The sequence below is a fragment of the Ambystoma mexicanum genome, chromosome 1q (assembly GCF_040938575.1).
Source record: "Ambystoma mexicanum isolate Mex_15411 chromosome 1q, UKY_AmexF1_1, whole genome shotgun sequence".
Taxonomy (NCBI): domain Eukaryota; kingdom Metazoa; phylum Chordata; class Amphibia; order Caudata; family Ambystomatidae; genus Ambystoma; species Ambystoma mexicanum.
The window spans coordinates 912030507-912049919 of record NC_090922.1 but is presented as its reverse complement, the minus strand read 5'-3'; positions in this window follow the sequence as shown (position 1 = coordinate 912049919).

The window sequence follows — 19413 nt, the reverse complement described above, 5'->3', positions numbered from 1 at the left end:
TGTCTAATCTCCCATGAGATTGACACCCTCATCCAGACGGTCAACATACCTTCTGGAAAGGCCATCCGCATTATCATGACTTTTCCCTGGTCTATGCTCAATGGTGAAGTCTAGGCCTTGAAGGCTAATGACAATCTGACCAGTTTTGGGTTTTCACCCTTCATCTGTATAAGCCATTTTAAGGGCTTATTGTCTGTTTGGACCTTGAAGGTAGACCCCGCACACAACAAAGGTGCCCTACACAGACTTTCCTTCGAGCCAATAAAGGCCCTCTGACAGGCTTCTCTCAAATTAACCTTCCTCAGTTGTTTGGGCGAAGTCAGAGCTATCATAGGGGCAGCTATTGTTCCAAAGTCCACCATGAAGTTACGGTAATACACAGTGAGGCCCAAAAAGGATCTCACCTGGGTTTGAGGAGAGGGAGAATCCCAGTCATGTACATCCTGTACCTTACTGGGGACAGGTTAGATTCGACTCCCTCCTACCTCATGACCAAGATAAGTGACTTTCTCTTGAGCTCTCTGGCACTTAGTGGCCTTGATAGTGAGGTTAGCCCTTTTAAAAAAAAGCAACACCTTATCCAAATGAGTCAAATGCTCTTCTTAGGTGGAATTGTAGACAGCAATGTCATCTAAGTAGGCCACACAAAGGCCTCCAGTTCACTGTGCGCATGGTTGACTAATCTTTGGAAGGTGGCAGGTGCATTTTTCAACCCAAAAGTCATGACTCTAAACTGGTAGAGACCCTTGGGTGTTGAGAGGCTCATCAGCCCTGGGCAATGGGTGTGCATTATTTTTTGGTGATGGCATTGACCCCTCTGTATTCCTTACAGTACCGCCAATCCTTGGTACCTACCTGGGAACATGCCTTGGGGACAAGGACCTCTGGACTGGACCAGGGACTGATTGAGGGTTCGATAACACCCACATCCAATATCTTGGCGACCTCAGCCTGGATGTGGTTCTTCACAGTGTCCGACATTTGTTAGCACCTGCTTTTGACAAGCACACTGTCACCAGTGTCAATTTTGTGCCTGTACCATGGGGTGAGGCCTGGTGTCAGTGAGAACAGAGGGGCATACTGCCAGAACAAAGCCCTGCTGGCCCTCTGATACTCTCGTGTCAGATCTGGAGAGAGATGCACTCCCTCCACTGAGCCATCCTGAGGGTTGCTATGCAGCATATCTAGACTGGGCTCACACTCATCCTCCTCTTGCTCAGTAGCTAGTAGAAGACGTGAGACCTCTTCTAATCTGTGGAAAGGCTTGAGCCTGATCATGTGGAATACCTGAGGGGCTACCATAGAGACTCTCATGTCAACCAGATAATTGATTTTGCCCATTTTAGAGATTATCTGAAGGGTCCATTCCACTCATCTGCCAAAGCTCTAGGCTTGGTAGTCTCCATCACAAGGATCTCCTGGTCAAGAGTCCAATCCACTTGTGATGCTTTAAGGTCATGCCAGTATTTGTTAAATTCTGTCTGGCCTTAAGGTTCGCTGTCGCCTGGACCGTCATCTGTGTCATCTTCTGTCTGAGGCCTAACACATAGTCCCCCACTTGCTTGGCAGGACCTGGAGGGGTGGATTCCAAACCTTCTCTGATCAAGGCAAGGGGCCCCCTCACAGGATGTCCAAAGAGTGTCTCAACGGGGCTGAAACCAACACCCTCTTGAGGTACTTCTCTGTAGGCGAACAGAAGGCATGGCAGGAGGAGATCCCATTTGCTCCTTAGGGGCTCTTCCAAAGCATCCAGCATGCCCTTGAGAGTTTTATTACATCTCTCAACCAGACCGTTGGTCTGAGATGGTAGGAAGAGGAGAACCAGTAGGTTACTCTGCACTCTTTCCACATTGCTTGCATGTAACGCGACATGACGTTGGATCCTCTGTCAGAGACCACTCCTCTTAAGGGAATCCAACTCTGGAGAAAATGCCCAGGAGAGCCCTGGCAACCACCTTGGCAGTAATGGTCAGAAGGGGTATAGCCTCAGGGTACCTGGTGGCATAATCAACCAAGACCAGGATGAACCAATGTCCACCTGAAGTGGGAGGGTCAAGGGGACCGACAATGTCGATGCCCACCCTCTGAAATGGTGTGGCAACCAAAGGATACAGTGGGGCAATGACGCTGCCTCCAGTCTTGCCAGACAACTGACAAGTGGGGCATTTCCAGTGGGATTCCACTTCTACTCCCATCTGGGGCCACTAGAAATGGGCAGAGAGCCTCTGCTTAGTCTTCTTAGTACCAAAATGACCAGCTAAGGGCACCTCATGCACCAACTGCAACAAGAAGGGCCTGTAAAGCTGTGGTACCACCAACCTCTTGAGGGCAAAAGGTTCAGGCTTAGTGGGCTCACTACAAAGGAACTCACCCTCCCAATAAATCTTGAATCACCCAGGCACTTCACCTTGTGCCTGGGCCTGGGTCTGTTTTCTTAGACACTCGAGAGAATGGCACTCTCTCTGACCCTTACAGAAGTCGCCCCAAGAGGGCCCTCCTTTGGCCAGCAGGCATTGCTGGTTGGGGTGATCCTCTCGGTTGAGCAACTCTCCCACAGGAGGGTCTTCTGGCTCTTCTCCCTCAGGAGTTGAGTCTCAGGTTACCACTGGACTCACCCCGTCCGGAGCCTGAATCCCAGTGAGTGCTGCTGAAGCAGCAGGAAGAGAAGGAGCCCCTTCAGAGAGGTGGCCTTCTTGCTCTTTCTTTTTGCCTTGGGTCTCCCCTTTGGCTTGGGTACCTGACTCACAGCCAGACTCAGTGTGACCTGTGACCTAGTAACTGCAGCAGCGGTCAGGGTTAGACCATCATAGATCAACCCCAACTCCACCAGATCATTCCCTAACAAAATGTTAGCAGGTAAATTATCCTGAACCAGGACAGGAAGCTTTGCTGTCCTGTCTGCAATCGTGATGGTGACTAGAGCAACATGAGATAATTTGTTAGGCCCACCAGCTAACCTGGTGGTTCTCAGAAGAGCACCAACATAGTCATCTGGCATGAGCAGGGTCCTGTCCACCACTGTCATGCTTGCCCCAGTGTCTCTCAAACCAGCAGAAAGCTGGCCATTCAGGAGGACACTTTTCAAAAATCGGTGGTTGTTCTGTGGGATTGTAGCCAGTACTTCTGCGTACTGGTCCCAGGGCCCAAGGGACACCAGGGAAATCTCTACGGGAGCACCGAAGGTGATACCTGTAGAGGAGGGGAGCACAGTAGACTCCACCTCTGGCATGAGCAAGGGTAGGCTAGGCTGACAGCCTGGACTCCAAGAGCCTTACCTTTATACTTGGGGTCACCCTTCTTGTGCTCCAGAGCCCCACAGTCCCAACAAGTGCCAGGAATGTGAGGTACAGTACTGGAGCCACTGGGAGCCTGATTTACAGCAGGAGGACCAATACTCTTACTCCCACCCACATAGGATTTATCCCCACTAGGTTTTTCGGTTTTAGGAGAGGAAGGTTTAGATCTACTCGACTGTGACTGCTTTTGGGACTCCTCAGATTTCTGAGAGGCCCCCTTTTCTTTGTCCTTGTCCTTCCCACTGGCAGTGGTGTCACCAGGAATCAAATTTAGGAGGGGCACAAAGGGGGCCAAAGACAAAAGTAGGGGGAGAACATGGTCACTGCTCATCTTAGGTAGGGGGGCACAAGGGGGGCACAGTGTTTCACAGGGGGGGCCCGGCCCCCCCAGTCACCCCCTATCGACGCCACTGCCCACTGGGTTCCTTAGGGGACTCCCGGTGAGAGACCCACTTGTCAGCCAGCCTGTCTAGCTTAAAGGGATCTATAATGTTCTGACGCAGCTCTGGTGAACAGGCTTACGAAAAATGCTAAAAAAACAAAAGGTGGGACAATTCAACAAACATTTTCACCTTGTATCCATCAATCCATCCCATCATGTTCATATGTGCAGCACTCACCCAGTCAATCCAAGAGACATTCTCTATTTTCTTATATTCTCTGAATCTTTTAAGGTATTGGATAGGTGTTTTGCCAAACTTGGCAATCGAAGCAGATTTCATGCACTCATACTGACTACTTTCTTACATACTCAGTTTCAGAATACAGTCATAACCAGTCTGACGGACTCTACTTAATAAACACTTATCCCATTCTGCCTGATCATGAGTTTGACGGTAACCCTTAAATGCGGCAGTAGCGTTATAAACGCTGCATTTAAGAGTATGCCAAATCACAGGCTCAGCGGATTTACCCCCAGCTCTGAGATACAGGCAAATCAACTGTGATTTTGACGATTGTCAGCGCTATTGCCACCGGCAGCAATACCACCAGCGGTAATAACGCCGAACATTCCCCATTGGGCCCATTGGGGAATGGGAAATTCCTGAATGGGCCACATGGGGAATGGGGACTTACTATTCTGGCAAACCTGTGATCTGGTGCTAATAGTGCCGGGGGTTTGGCGGTAGGACTAATAGCCCCGGCGGTAATACCACCAGGGTTAGCACCCAAGTCGTGATGAGGCCCATTCTCTTTTATCAACATCATGGATTCCACAAGCCATTTCAAATGCCTCAATCCACTGGAGGATATCAGAACCCTCCGCATACACACCGACCAAATCTTTCATAAACATGGTGCCAGGGGACCTGACACTCAACTGGTTTGGGTGAAGTGTCCACGCTAGCTTTCTCTAGCTGGATTCTCTGACATTCAGTGTCCTTGTCTTTTAGTTCAATATTCCTATTCTTGAGTATAACTTGCTGTGCAAACTCCTCTTTCTTAATTTCAGCTTCAGTTTCCAACTTTTAATATTCAAATGCCAATTTTCATTCTCAATAATTCAAGTACCAAGGTATTCCCTGAAGACACAGTGCTGGGTATCGGAATAGAGACAGCAGGAATGGTGGCACTCCCAGAGACATATTCAATAACAACCCTAGGGTTAGGGTCCTCAATGGTTGCATCCCCCCTCCATCAAGAGGTTCACAATCAAGCTGGTAGTCCACCAGGGCAGCTATCAGCTCAGCCCTAGACTTATCTTCAAAGTCTAACTCCCTGGCTTCTCAAGCACTCTGGAAAGCCTCTAAGTTCACCCTAGTCAATTTACCATTTGCAATAGATTCCATTGCTTGTAATGAATCTATCTAGTACACAACTACGGTTGAACTCACATTCTTGCTCCTCTAGAGCCCAATACAGTGATAGTGACAGGGACATTGATTCAGTAGCTTTGGCAGAATCTTTGTTCTCTTCAAGTGGTCGGAGCTGCCTCATTTTTATCACTGGGGTAAGGTTCTATATATGGAAAGAGGCTGCGACGCTGCTCGCAGGGCCTTCAGACTAATGATAATAAATTGTATTTTTACATTGGGTATTATTATCGGGTTTTAGTAGCTTTCTAAATTAATGCATATTTTGAAATACAATCCTTCAGAACTGTGTTTGATAGTGCTTGTCGTTTCATCTATGTATTTACCCTATTAGTGAGTACACGCATAGCATGAATTTTGTCTACTGTTCTTTTACTGATTACATTGTATATCGTATGTCTTAATAACGTAACGTCCACTTTGGAAGTGTTCTTTTCTTCTTCTATGGATTATAAATGTAATAGTTTAATTGTGTTTAAGGTTTTTTTTCTTAACCAAATGCACTTTAAATTTTAAAAAAAGAATAATATGTGTCTAATGCAAATTTTGTAGAGAAGAACAGAGTACCGTTTTGTAACTTTTTACTTATATACATATGCATGAGATACAATTAGCTGTTTGTCTAGGTCAGAAGTGGCCTAAATGGCCTTTTGTAAAGCCCATAAGTAATTCCTTATTAGCCCCTGAAAAATGTCCAACATTTGTTTTAGTTGGACCAAAACATGTAAGCCAGAGTAAATTTTGTCAGGGTATTCCTTTACAGAGACACTGAAAATAAAGTGCCATATTGTTGAGGGATCTTTGAGGCATAGTATGTTATTATATTTTTTTGTATTGGTTTATTTCAAACCTTTAACAATTCATTCCTTGAGCAAATACCAAATAACATTTAAATATACTGTATAATACCCGAACAGAACGGGAGGAAAGTGAGAAAAAAAAAAGTTAATTAACTCGTCACTCCACCCAAACTCTTATACATTATTTAACAGTTTACATGTTGTTTAAAACAAATTGCAGTATGCTAGCACATATGTATAACCTACAATCAACATGAAAGTATTTTTAAAAAAGGAGGGACCAAAACCAGCAAATGAGGAGAAAAACCAAAAGAAGGGTAGGTTCGGCCACAATACCATTCTCTACCAGTACCACCGGCCCATCACCGGGCCACACTGTTACTTCTTCCAGTCCCCAATTAGTAGGGATAACCTCCATCTTCCCAGTCCCAAGACATTAGCTCTCCAGTGGTATACCATTGAGGAACTCTATTATTTCAAAGACTAATGAATTACTTTCTCCCTTCAATAGTTTAGACCACCAATCGTCAATCCATAATCTTTCATGAGAGTTAAGTTGTTCCTTTTTACTTGGGTCAATATCCAGTCCTGGTGAAACAGTTTCTTTTTCACCAGTACTGGATTAGCTATTAAGCGAAGCAATCCAATTCTACCAGGCAGTTGATTCATTTGGACTTCCACATCCCCAAAAGTGCCACATTTGACCCCTGGATTTGCATCACCTAAGATAAATAACTGTGGGGCCATCCAGGCAAGCATGGACTTCTGGTACAAAGTCAGGGATTTCCATAGTGAGACCGCATACAAAGAAGAAAGGCCACATTTAAAGTGGACACACAACACCAGCAGACTCCTAGACAGTCGCAGACATTTTTCCCAAAATAATCCCTCCAAAATCTCCCAGAGCTGCCACTTGAGATCTAGACAGGCTTCCGATACATCAGATAGAACGGGGATTACCTTTTGGGTGTGAAATATAATCAGGGACATCATTGAGAATTTGCCAAATCGCTGCTGCAGGATCATACCTTGGGCTGTTACGCTTTTGACATTGGCTCGCAAATGATTCGCCCAGGAGTTTCCGCCGCACTTCAATTAACACAGACTCCAAGGTATGTAATGCAATCTACACAATCCAGTAAACGCTGATTAACATACCACTTGAATTTCTGAGACTTTAGTTTATTATTTCCTCCATTGAATATTAAGATTTTTTAGCGTTGACTCGCAATTTGTTGAGGGACATGTACGTCTGTAAATCATCCAGCCTCCGCTGGAGGCCTGTTTGTGTCCTGTCGATCCAACGCAGGTCATCCGCATAAATCATCCATGGGATACAAGTCCCATTGATTTTTGGGGGGGAGGAGACTTATACTGAGACCCGGGGTCTCAGTCTGAGGGATTTGAGCACCTGAACTTTAGGGAGGTCAAAGTTTAAAGACCAAAATGACTCTGTACCTCTGCCATGTCGTAAATGTAGAGGTGAAGAGAATTGGGGCCAATGCACACCCCTGTTTAAAACCCCACATTCAGTGGTACATATGCGTTTCATCAGAGGATTCGTCTCATGGGGGTAGCTTCAAGTTGCTGCTGTTTACATGCAGTGTCTTATCTGAAGTTTCAACTGATTATGCGGAAAGGTCCATAATGGAGGCAGTCTCGCTGCCATCCATATCTGAATCACCAAACAACACCTCCTCCCATTCGGCTTCTGCTAAATCATTGCTCTTGGTTTCCTGGACCCATGAGGGATCAGCATCCTCTCTCTGGGATTTCCCTTCTTCTCTTGATGATTCATGGTTGAATGCTGAAGAGACTTCAGATTGCGTAGGAATGCTCTGGATGAATTTGACTTGGCTTTTTTCTGGTGAGGCTGGTTCTTTGATTTTATTTCCTGTATTAATGCAGTTGATTTCTTCGGTTGCTGCTTTTTTGCAAATATGGAGTACGTTGAGTCTGAGGGACTGGAACCACTCCCTTGGACTAAAGGAAATACACAGTTCAAAGAACCAATCATAGATTTATGATCCCCCTGGCCGATAGGCCCAGCTGCAAAAGGGCCCTTTGCCACTGCCTGTGAGTCCGTTATATCACTTGGGACCCCTAAGGTGGATTGATCTCTGCGCACCCAATTTCTCAGGACGAGTGTCCACTGGGCCAGATGATAAAGCATCTAAAGAGATGGTGGTTTCCAGATGATGATTTTGAACCCCGTTGTTAATAGGGGGATTGCGCTGCCTTGGTTCCAGCCAGTTGCCATCTCAATTAGCACCTCGCTTCTCTCTGGCAGTCACACATTTCCTGAGCCATTTTTGTGAATCCAAGATACCTTCCATCATTAGACTCTTGTCGGATTGCTCTACTTGTGCCATATAGCTCAATCTAGCTTGCCATTTATTGGACTGGTCTGCTTCATAGTCCAATCTAGATTGCACCCTGCCCGCCCACACTTCCAGGAAGATAAATTTGGAATGGACTATTGTCAATAAGGTGGCTTGATCCTTAAAATCCTCATTGATAGCCTTGTACAGCTTGATGAAAGTAGTCAGAGATATGGACAAGGCTGACATAATTGAGGCTTGGATGTGCTGCATTGACAGGTTCCCCTGATGTGTTCTTTTATCCTGAATATCAGATGAAAAAAGCACAGTTGTTCACCGTAAGGTGCAATCACTGGAGACTCGATTCCCAAGGCCAATGAGCTACCTACTTGGGTCCCGCTTGCAGCTTTCTCAGACTGATTGCAATTTCCATCCAGACGTCCCTCATGTCCCCTCCTTTCCTTAGATTTTTGACAAAGAATACTTGTTGAAATAGGGGCACCATAGGGGGAGGAGAAATCCAGTTCTTTCAAGAGTTCTGACACTTGGGCTGCAAAGTTATGTTTTTTCCAGTGTGCTTTGTTTTTCAGGGATGGTTGAATCGTAGCAGTTTCCTGTGATAGACAAAGGCCCAATGACGAACATGATGGAGCTTTCGGAGTTGCTGGAGACCCCTCTACATTGCTTCCAGCACTTCCCACCCTCATTAAATCCCTGTCTCATATATACAATCCTCCCGGGATAAGTAATCATCTGTTATTACAGTGGCCATCTGGCCTGTCCCCCAGGAGTTTTAGTAAAGAGCTACGTTGCCCTGATTGCTCTTGCCCCTGATGGAGACAACTACAGACTCTTTTGCCACCAGAGGAGACTGAGACCGAGATCGATCCTTGTCTGGCCCCCATTATGGCAACCCTGATATCAATTGCTCCGGCTCGCTCCCTGAGTAGTTCACAGTATCTCGCCCGCCGTATGGAAGGGCAACCTCCCCCCCCACTCCACCGAAAGCATTTCATCATCCATAATATCGAGACATACTGGGGAGAGGGAGTGCGTGGGAACGGTGACCCAAAGCTGCTGTTTCAGTATAGATCCCGTATAGTGGATTTGCAAGTTAGCGTCTGGGGAATAGATGAAGGTGCAGACATGGGCACAAACATGGGTGTGCAGTCACCTGTAGAGGAGGAGACTGATAGACAAGTTTATCCTGGGATGGCATAGAGAACGGTGGAACAAGTTGAGGAATAGACTCACCTTTTGAGCGAGTTTGCAGCTGGGTGCGACCTTGCAGCGTGTCCCCAACTGGCTTAGTCATTGTCCTCTAATTCAAAAAGCTGCTGTAAATAGCAATATCACTCAGCTTTACTCTGCTTCGCTCTGCAGAAATTCTTGGTTTTTAACCCTTCCTTCTCCTTCTCTGGCAATAGGCAGCAATGACAGACTGGAGGCTGAGTCTGTTTCTCCGCACGGCACAAAACAAAAGAATCAGCTGTAGACTGCAATTTCACACAGCTTTACTCCACTTCGCTCTGCGGAAATGCCGGGTTTTTAACCCCTCCTTCTCCTTGTCTGGCAATAGGCAGCAATGATAGACTGGAGGAGGAGTCTGTTTCTCTGCACGGCACAAAACAAAAAGATCAGCTGCAGACATAAAGGCATAGTATTTAGACAGCCTCTTTTTTGAAGAAGTAGCAATTCTCATTTGAAGTTGGTGAATTAGATTTTAGTTGTAAGGGTGCATATATTGTAATTAGGCATTTATTGTTTTTGATACAATGTGATGTCTTGCTCCATAATGTCTGATCATTATGTATATAAGTTTATTCGAGAGGATCTACAATTAAAGTGCATATTTTCCCAGGATCGATCTAGGGCCTGCCCCTGTGACTTCAGATCCCAAACCCGCCATCTTCGGAAGGTCTTTCCACCTCAAAAAGGTGCTTCAACTGGGCTGGTAGCAACACAGAGCTCAAGCCAACATCATCAAAACACTCTTTCCATCTGCTTTTGGCTGCCTGCAGAGGTCAGGGGACCCACAAGAAGCATCCAGAATCGATCTAGCGACTAACCACATGTCCTCTGAGAAAGTTACTTCCTGGTTACTTTGGGTATATAATCACTGTCCTTTGGGTGTCCATTCACCTTTGTGGCCAAAGCAAAGGGAAGACAGAGCTAAGGGCTGCTGCTATAGCCCTCTCAATTTCATTCTGTGTTCCCTGTCAGCCCCTGGGTGCCACAGGTTGCCATAGAAATACCTTCCAGCACTACAACATTGAAACCAAACTCCAACACAACACTCCTTAAAACAACCAGTTGCATGCACCTGAATTCTACTCAACTGCCACTCTGCACCTTCTCAAACAGATGAAATCACATGAAATCAATTAAATCATTAGCACACACTCCCCAGATATACTCTTCCTTACAGAAATATGGGTCAAACCCCACCACATACCTATTATCCCCGAACATGCTTCCTCTTCATTATATCTTCCACCACAGGGACCACCCACACAAAAAAGGTGGGGGCATTGCCATCATATATAAAGACACACTCACACTAAGTAATCCCAGACCCCCACATGCATCCTTTGGAGAACTCTCTCCCATATGCTCCCCTCTATCACACCCACACCCCACCCTTCTCAAACTCATATATCACACTCAAACACACAATCCCTACTTCCACACTGACTGGACTAACTTTGCTAATAACAACCACATCTCCAACATCTACCTTGGTGACTTCAACCCCCGGTAATTCCCTTCCAGACACCAATACCATATTAAAGACTACCGTTGCTCCACTCACCCCTTATGATCTCACCCAACTCATAACCTATCCCACACACCCATCCCAAACACATTGCCGGCAAAACCATGGACATTTTGAACGCAAGAAGAAATCATGTCTCTGAGGATAATTGAATCTGAGTATCATGATCTGACCACTTTGCTATCGATTTCACACTCAACTAGCACACAAAATAACACCACCTGTCACACATCCCCCTCCCCCAGCCAGACAAACCAAACATATTACTGACATTACCTTAGCACCACTCATACCATTCCCTCCAAATGCAAATCCATCCATCCTACTATACCAATATAATACAATCATCAAACAGACACTTGACAAATGTACACCCCTCAAATTTCAAATAACACCACAAACCATGGTTCAACAGTTCCTTCCTCTATATAGGACAGGAAGCTAGATGCCTAGAAAGAGCCTGTCAACGAAACACATGCCCCTCAACCAGGAATCACCTTAGATACTTCTGCAACAAATATAAATAAGAAAGCGATACGCAATGCAAAAGCCACCCGTTACTTCCAAGAACTCCAATCTACCACCAATCAAACTCAGAAACTATTCAACATTGTGAAGTCCCTCTCTAAACCACTTTCCACACCCCCATCCACTGCAGTATGCAACTCACTCATGTATTATTTCAACTCAAAATACACACCAAAACAGCTCACTCCTCTGCTCTCCCACTCACAAACCCCCACTCACAAACATTCCAAAACATGGGACACCTTCCATCCCATTGACACTGACACCCTCATCAACCTCACTGGCGAAACAAATCCAGCACACTTCCTGAATGATGCATGCCCACGTCAAGCTGTATCCAATAGTATCACCACCGTAGCTCCCCACTGGCTTGACTCCTGTCTCGCACATGGTACTATCCCTGCTGCACTCAACACAACACACATCTCACCCCTCCACAAAAAACATTGCTCGACCCCATGTTCCCTGAAAACTACTGCCCCATTACTATCATACCATACCTCAACAGACTCATGGAGTGCTTTGTAACTACCCATCTGCAACAACACATGACCACAAACAACATACTCAACCCCTTCCAATCTAGCTTTCGGGCTAGACACAGCACTGGGACTGCTACTCTTCACATCCTTGATGACCTCCACAGCATCACAGACAAACAACACACAACACTACTGCTACTACTCAACCTCTCTGCAGCCTTTGGCACCATCAATCATACCATTCTACTAGACATCCTAGCCCACAGGATGACTCTTGCTGGTACCATACTCAACTTATCGATCACACCCCACCCCTGTCAACTATGGGGTCCCACAATGGTCCTCCCCATCTCCACTCTTCTTCAACCCATATGTTAAATCCCTTGGGCAGACCCTTAGCAAACACAACGTACATTTCCACCAACACGTAGATGACATACAAATATACTCCCAAATGTAATCCCCTTCACAACTTCACACCTTCAAACCTGTCTCCCCACCATCCCCAACTGGATGCCCAGCCGCTTCCTCAAACTGAGGCTTTCCAAAACAGAATACCACCTCATCCGTCCCCCAAGGCACAAACCCAAACTCACCCCCTAAATCCAAGAACTTTCCGGAGACTACCAGATTTATCTCTCTACACGCCTGTTAAATCCCTTGCCTTCACCATCAACCCCCACCTTTCCTTCACACACCACATAGTCCCTGTCACCAAAATATGTAATCTACAACTACACCTCCTACGCAAAATCTGACATATCTTTCTTCATGATGACTTCTGCACGGTAGCCTAAGCACTGGTTCTCTCTAAACTGGAATATGGAAATGCTCTCCTACCTGGACTCCCCAACAACACCCATGCCCCTCTGCAAGCCGTACAAAACACACCAGCCAGACTCATCCTCCACCTACCCAAATATTTGCACATCACCCACGCTGTGGCCCAGCTCCACTCGGTCCCGATATCACAGAGAATTGCCTTCAATGGACTCTGCATTGTATTCAAAGCCATCCTACTCAAGTCTTCAACTTACCATCATGAAAAACTCCAATGCATTACACACAAACACCAGACAAGCCATCCAACTCCTTCTACAAAATAGACTCAAAAAACGTACATGCACACAAAAACAAGCAAGACTGACCACCCAGAGCATGGAATACCCTACCTCTCAACATAAGCATTGCCAGCACTAAACACTTTTTATTCTTTGTATAAATAAATACCTATTTTTGCAAAAAAAACGTATTGTGTGTTTGAAGAGTTAAGTTAAGGCTTTGTTCATGATGACAATCCAACAAACGTTGGATTTTAAGTGCACCTCTTTTGTTATTTGATATATTTTGGATTAACACTTCAAAATGAAGGAATAACCAATCAAGATTCCATACACATATATACACTTTAAATAAACACAATGATATACAATATAACTCATTCCAAAAACCCACCCGCTGTGGGAAGAACACTGAAAATTAAGAATGTAGATGTAGCAAGCACTATGGGTTCTATAGAAGGGTTGAAAGGCAAGCCGTTGCCACAATGTCACTTACATTAATATGTCTTAGTAGAAAAAGGTGCAAAAGGGTGGCTTATATGTCTCTACTGTGCCAAAGTAGACCACGGGGCTGAACCTCACAAAAGTAACTAAATCTGTTCTTGGGTAGCTTTGATGGCATTGAACTAGGCTCAGAATTCTATCTTTGCTTGTAAAATCAGGTTCATAGGCAGCAGTTTGTGCTGGTCCATGGTGCGAGTCAGCATTAAGCCAGATTTATAGCAGAGCCGTAAGCGATTCAAATGTGGGGCTCGAAACGATGCAGTTCCGGTTGCTCGCCATTGTCAGTTTGAAGGTTGAAACAGTTTGAGATGATGGTTACCGCTGGGTCAATTCGACAAGTGGTGCAATACTTCCAGAGGTTCAAGTTGTTGTCTGGATTGAGTCACTGCAGGGATCCTGGAGGGCCAATGCATTGTTTGCAGAGGCAGCAGTTCAAAGACATCCACAGTGGCGAGTGGGTGTTTGAGCCGAACATGCCATGTGCTGTGCTGGTACAATGCAGCATCAAGCTGGTTAGATGAATGAAAAAAAGCAAAGAAATTTCCAAACACAGCACTGTGGGACCTAATCGTCGAAGGCATTCAAAATCAGATGACTCATGTGTGAAGATGGTTGAAAACAGCAGAATACAGGACTCTAGCTGTTTGGCTTATTCTGGTGTTGTGCATCCCAATCCATGGCCTTAGGGACAAGAATAGTTCATTTCATCTATACTCCCAATCCATAGAGTCTAGCTGGCACATGGAGTCCTCACCTCCAGTGAGGTGTCTGGATACCAGTGCACCTGTCAGAGAGTGCAAGTCTTGGCCCAACAACAGTCACTCTCAATTGTTCCTATGGATTTTTAGGGGACCTAGCTTGTATCTGCTTTTGAAAACCTTCCTTCACCTCGTAACTGGAGGACTTTGGTAAGAACTGCTCTCCCAACGAGGACCAGACACATTTTTCTTGCCGTGTAGGTCCAACCGGTCTCAAAAAAGGAGTTGGAGACCCCTTCCTTATGAAGGTGAAGGGCCACAGGAGATTGGATAAAAGCAAACCTGCTTTTATCTTCTTGCATCATACCCGAATTGCTCTGCTCTGCAGGAAGTGGAGGAAACAGGAAGGAAAGTGAAGCCCACAGAAAGCAGAGATGGTGGATCCCTTTTTCTAATTCCTTCTGCTCTGTCTGACTATTCTAACTCATTCCCCTCCCCAACCCTGCAGCTTCAAAGACTTTTTGGTATGCAGCATGCTGGTGGGAGGCTTGCACCTTTGTTGTGTGTGTGCCTCTTGGAAACATGGTTCCCAGGAGCCTTCCTGCTGAAGGTTTCATGGACTGAAGAGGTGTTACCCAACCTCCCAAGGGATCAAAGAGAAACAGCTTTCCAGCCTACAGCTTTGGGGGCTGCAGCAGAGACAGGCATACTGACTTTTATCTACATAGCATTTTCAGAGATTCCCGATAGGTGGCGGATTGCCAGAAGAACCAATATTATTTTCATTTTGTACCCAGTTTATGGGTTTTTGCCTTTTGCAGCTATTTGGCCACACGGTTTGCCGGCCCTTCCAAGATGGCTGAATCTTTCTTTGTCTCCTACTAAGGCTCCTTACCTGGACTGACTCCCACCCCCATTGGTTGCTTGGGCCTTCATATTCCAATCAAAGCAACCGGGAGGCGGGAGCCAGCGCCATCTATGAAGGCCCATAACAAAGGCCCCTGTCAGCTCCCTGTCATCTTCAGGTCTGCTCCCTACCCCCCCCATCACCTGTGATGCTGTGTGTACCTCCTGTTTGCCTGTGCTGCTGTATGTACCCCCCCTGGTCACCTGTGATGCTATGTGTACCCCCCCGGTCGCCTGTGATGCTGTGTGTACCACCACCCTGCACTCTGTATGACTTTCACACGTAGGTGTTGCTGCCGCCCTACAACATGGGGTAGGCACCATGTATTTGCCCATTGACTGACGTTTGTATCTGTGTGTTGCTGCCGCCCTGCAACATGGGGTAGGCACCATGTATTTGCCTGTTGTTTGACCTTCACATTTGTGTGTTGTTGCCATCCTGCAACATGGGGTAGGCACTGTGTATTAGCCCATTGATTGACTTGCGCCTCTGTATCGGTGCGTTATAAATGCAATATCATATCATATCATATGTTGCCGCCACCCTGCAACATGGGGTAGGCACCATGTATTTGTCCACTGATAGACTTTCACATCTGTTTGCTGCTGCCTCTTTGCAACATGGGGCTGGCACCATGTTGTTGCCTGTTGTTTGACCTTCGCATTTGTGTGCTGCTGCTGCCCTGCAACATGGGGTAGGCACCATGTATTTGCCCATTGAATTACTTTCGCATCTGTGTGTTGCTGCCGCCCTGCAACATGGGGTTGGCACCATGTATTTGCCCCCTGCTGGACTTTTGCATCTGTGTACCGTTGCCCTGCAACATGGGGTAGGCACCATGTATTTGCCCACTGCTGGACTTTCGCATCTATGTGCGGCTGCCGCCCTGCAACATGGGGTAGGCACCATGTATTTACCCATTGCTAGACTTTCGCATCTGTGTGCTGCTGCCCCCCTGCAAAATGGGATAGGCACCATGTATTTGCCCATCGCTGAACATTGCATTTGTGTGCCGCTGCCGCCCTGCAACAAGGGTAAGCACCATCTATTTACCCACTGATTTGTCTTCCGCATCTGTGTGCCGTTGCCACTCCGCTACAAGGGTAGGTACCATGTATTTGCCTACTGATATGACTTTGCTTCTGTGTACTTCTGTGTGCGACATGGGGTCAGGCCCAATGAATGTGATCAACATGTACTTCTCTTTTGCACTTGCTGTACAATGTTTTACCTTTTGCAAATTCCATGATGTAATTCACCTCAAACGCTTCCTTTTCTGTAACCTGAAGCACTTACTGTAACCGTATTCTTGAGTCAAGAGCGCCTAGATACATCTGGGTTTTGTGCGCTATGTAAATGTCAAAATAAAATAAATAAATAAATAAAATGAGCTCACATGGTTGGTATGAGTATGATACAAATCTGATTTGACTTTAATAAATGTGTGAACTGTCAATCACCATATAAAAACTCAAGTATGGCTTAATATTAGAGATAACCTTGCCATCTGACAGATAGTTCTTCATAATTATTATGATTTTGGAACAGAGGTGCAGATTTAAATGTACCTTCTGTGTGCAATGATTTTGCTGTCACATCAGTTGTCAAACAGGGTACCTGAAACCTTTTGAACCTGGTCTGCACCACTGAAGATCAGAAGCTATAGATCAGGAAACTGATGCAGGAGAACACAGGTGTACACAGTGGTTTTTAGCATGGAGTTCAATGAAAAGGGTGCTCTGATTAGCAGACCACCCTTTCTGAGGTGGAATGCCTGCATAGTTGTATTACTAATAAAACAATAAAGAACAGGGCTTCTACTCCCTTACCAGATGGCAATCCTTCACAGCCACTGATAAGATGAACACGTTTGAACAGCCAGCAGGCATAAGGCATACATTGCATCTTTTCATTAATTTAGAGTAAGATAATAAGTAGCTGATGTCTGGCATATTTTGGTGCAATTTTGAACAAAGATGTGTTCTACTAAAAAACAAGACCAATATTTCAAACAGATATGAGCGGCACATAGACTGCATCAATGTGTTCATATTAAGAGGTTTTCGATATGCAATGTTCCAAATATGCCATTTCAATGTCGAAAAGATCAGAATTCACTTCATCCAGTAAGTTAGCGATGTTTGCTAAAACCAGCCAGATGCGTGCGTATTAAGCTAATTATCAACAGTTCTAGGATGCCCCATCTGCAGATTACATAGGAAACCTGATGACAACATGTTGCTACTTAAAATGAGGCACTCTCAGATGGAAACGATTAGCCACATTTCCTGTTGTTTAAAGCACAACTTAATCTACTGGCTATGAGATAAGTGTGGCTTGTATGTTTCGAGGTTTTTTCAGGAAAATGTGCATGTCTCTATATTGCAAAAAAGGATGGAGAAATTAGCAAGAGAAAAATTAAGCAAAAACTGGTCTGATATTCCAATTATTTCAGATTTGTCCATGTCTAGTCACATAAAAATGCCTTGTAAATAATAGGGAATATGCAAACTAATTCATAGCATACTGTTGTAAACCTTGGTCATAAATTCACTGAAGGTTAAATGTCACCATATATGCGATATTCATTGTAATAATGACACTATTTCATCATATAATTTGCCCCTGAAATCTGAGTGAGAGGAGTGCTTTAATAATACGGACCTCATTAAAAAGAAGCTGGGCAAGCACCAGAGACAAATATTGGCAATTGAATCATTCATTTCTAATTTATATGCTAATAGATATTTTATGCACACATGCTGACGGAAAGGCTAACATGTTATTATAACACAAATGCAGATATACTGTGAGCTTGTGGCAGAGTCATTGCCAGCCAGTCACTCTGGTGTAACACCTCCCTATAGGCTCACCCCACAGCTCTATGTCTGCCCTTCTGGAGGCTTTGCCATTATGCCTGTCAGAGGTAAATTGATCGCTCCTAATAATGATAGTAGACTTATATAGTGTCCTGTCAGGTGCTGTTGCAGATCTTGCCAAGTGAAGTAGAAGATGAAAGTGAACGGGGCCTGGACAGCTACCTTCCAACTAGCAGCGAGGCACAGCCATATGGTGCTGGCTCCATTTTAGGCTCCAATTAAAGCAAGATGCTCATCCCTTATGGAGCTGGTACCCTATGTATAGGGACTTGACCAACCGGCCATGCAGGCTTGCACTGGTTGTAAGTTATGTCGTTGATGATGCTGTTCACCTTCCTAAAGTGTTGTTTGCGGTGATTTTGCCAGACCATTCAATGGTAGCAGAGTTCTTTGCTGGCGCATTTCTATTCTTGTGGAAATAAAACTTTGTTTTTCTTGCAAGAGGTGTGCTGGGCTTTTTTCCCTAGTGGGTTGTATTTTTTCTGGTATGAGCGTTGAGGGGTCTCTGCATGATGAAGCCCCAGGAACCTCTGCACTTCTTTGCAATGTATTAAATCCATCTTAAAGCCTCTGGTGTTGGACATAGAATGTTTTATACAGGACACAACACACTTCCTCAGATATACAGGACACAACACACTTCCTCAGAAAGAGTCAACAGATAGACTATGTACCACCAGATGCACTCTTGGCCACACTGAATGTCACAGCATTGTATTCCAATATTCCAGATGAACATGAAATTGCGGCTTGCCATACATTCCTGCAAACAGTGAACACTGAGATAAACATTCCAAGCACAGTTATCACAGATCTCATAGATTCCTACTCACACACAACAATTTCTGCTTCAATGGAAGAGGCTGCCTAAAAAAGACTGCAGAGGCCATGGTATAAAAATTGCACTTCAGTATGAAAACCTTTTCATGGCGGATTTCGAACAAGAGCTCTTATACTGACAAGCCCTGAAACCACTAACATACCTTGTAATACACTCAGACAGACAAATTGACAGGGAATTTGACCGTGCTTTGAAAATACCCAGAGACAGCCTGCTACAATACAGAGACACAAGAGTGACAGAACAGAAATATGTGTTTGTCACCTACCACCTGGCACTAACCCAGCTGAATAGGATTGTTAAGAACCTTCAATCGATTATAAGAAGCTCCCTTAATTGCATACAATTAACCATGAAATATAGCACAGGCTTTGATCAGGAGTACATTTCCAATAGATCAAGAACAAGGAAGACATGGAACGTACCGTTGCAACATCAGGAGATGCAAACCATGCCAAAACATCTGCACTAGATCTGCCATAACAACCCCTGCAGAACTTAACAAT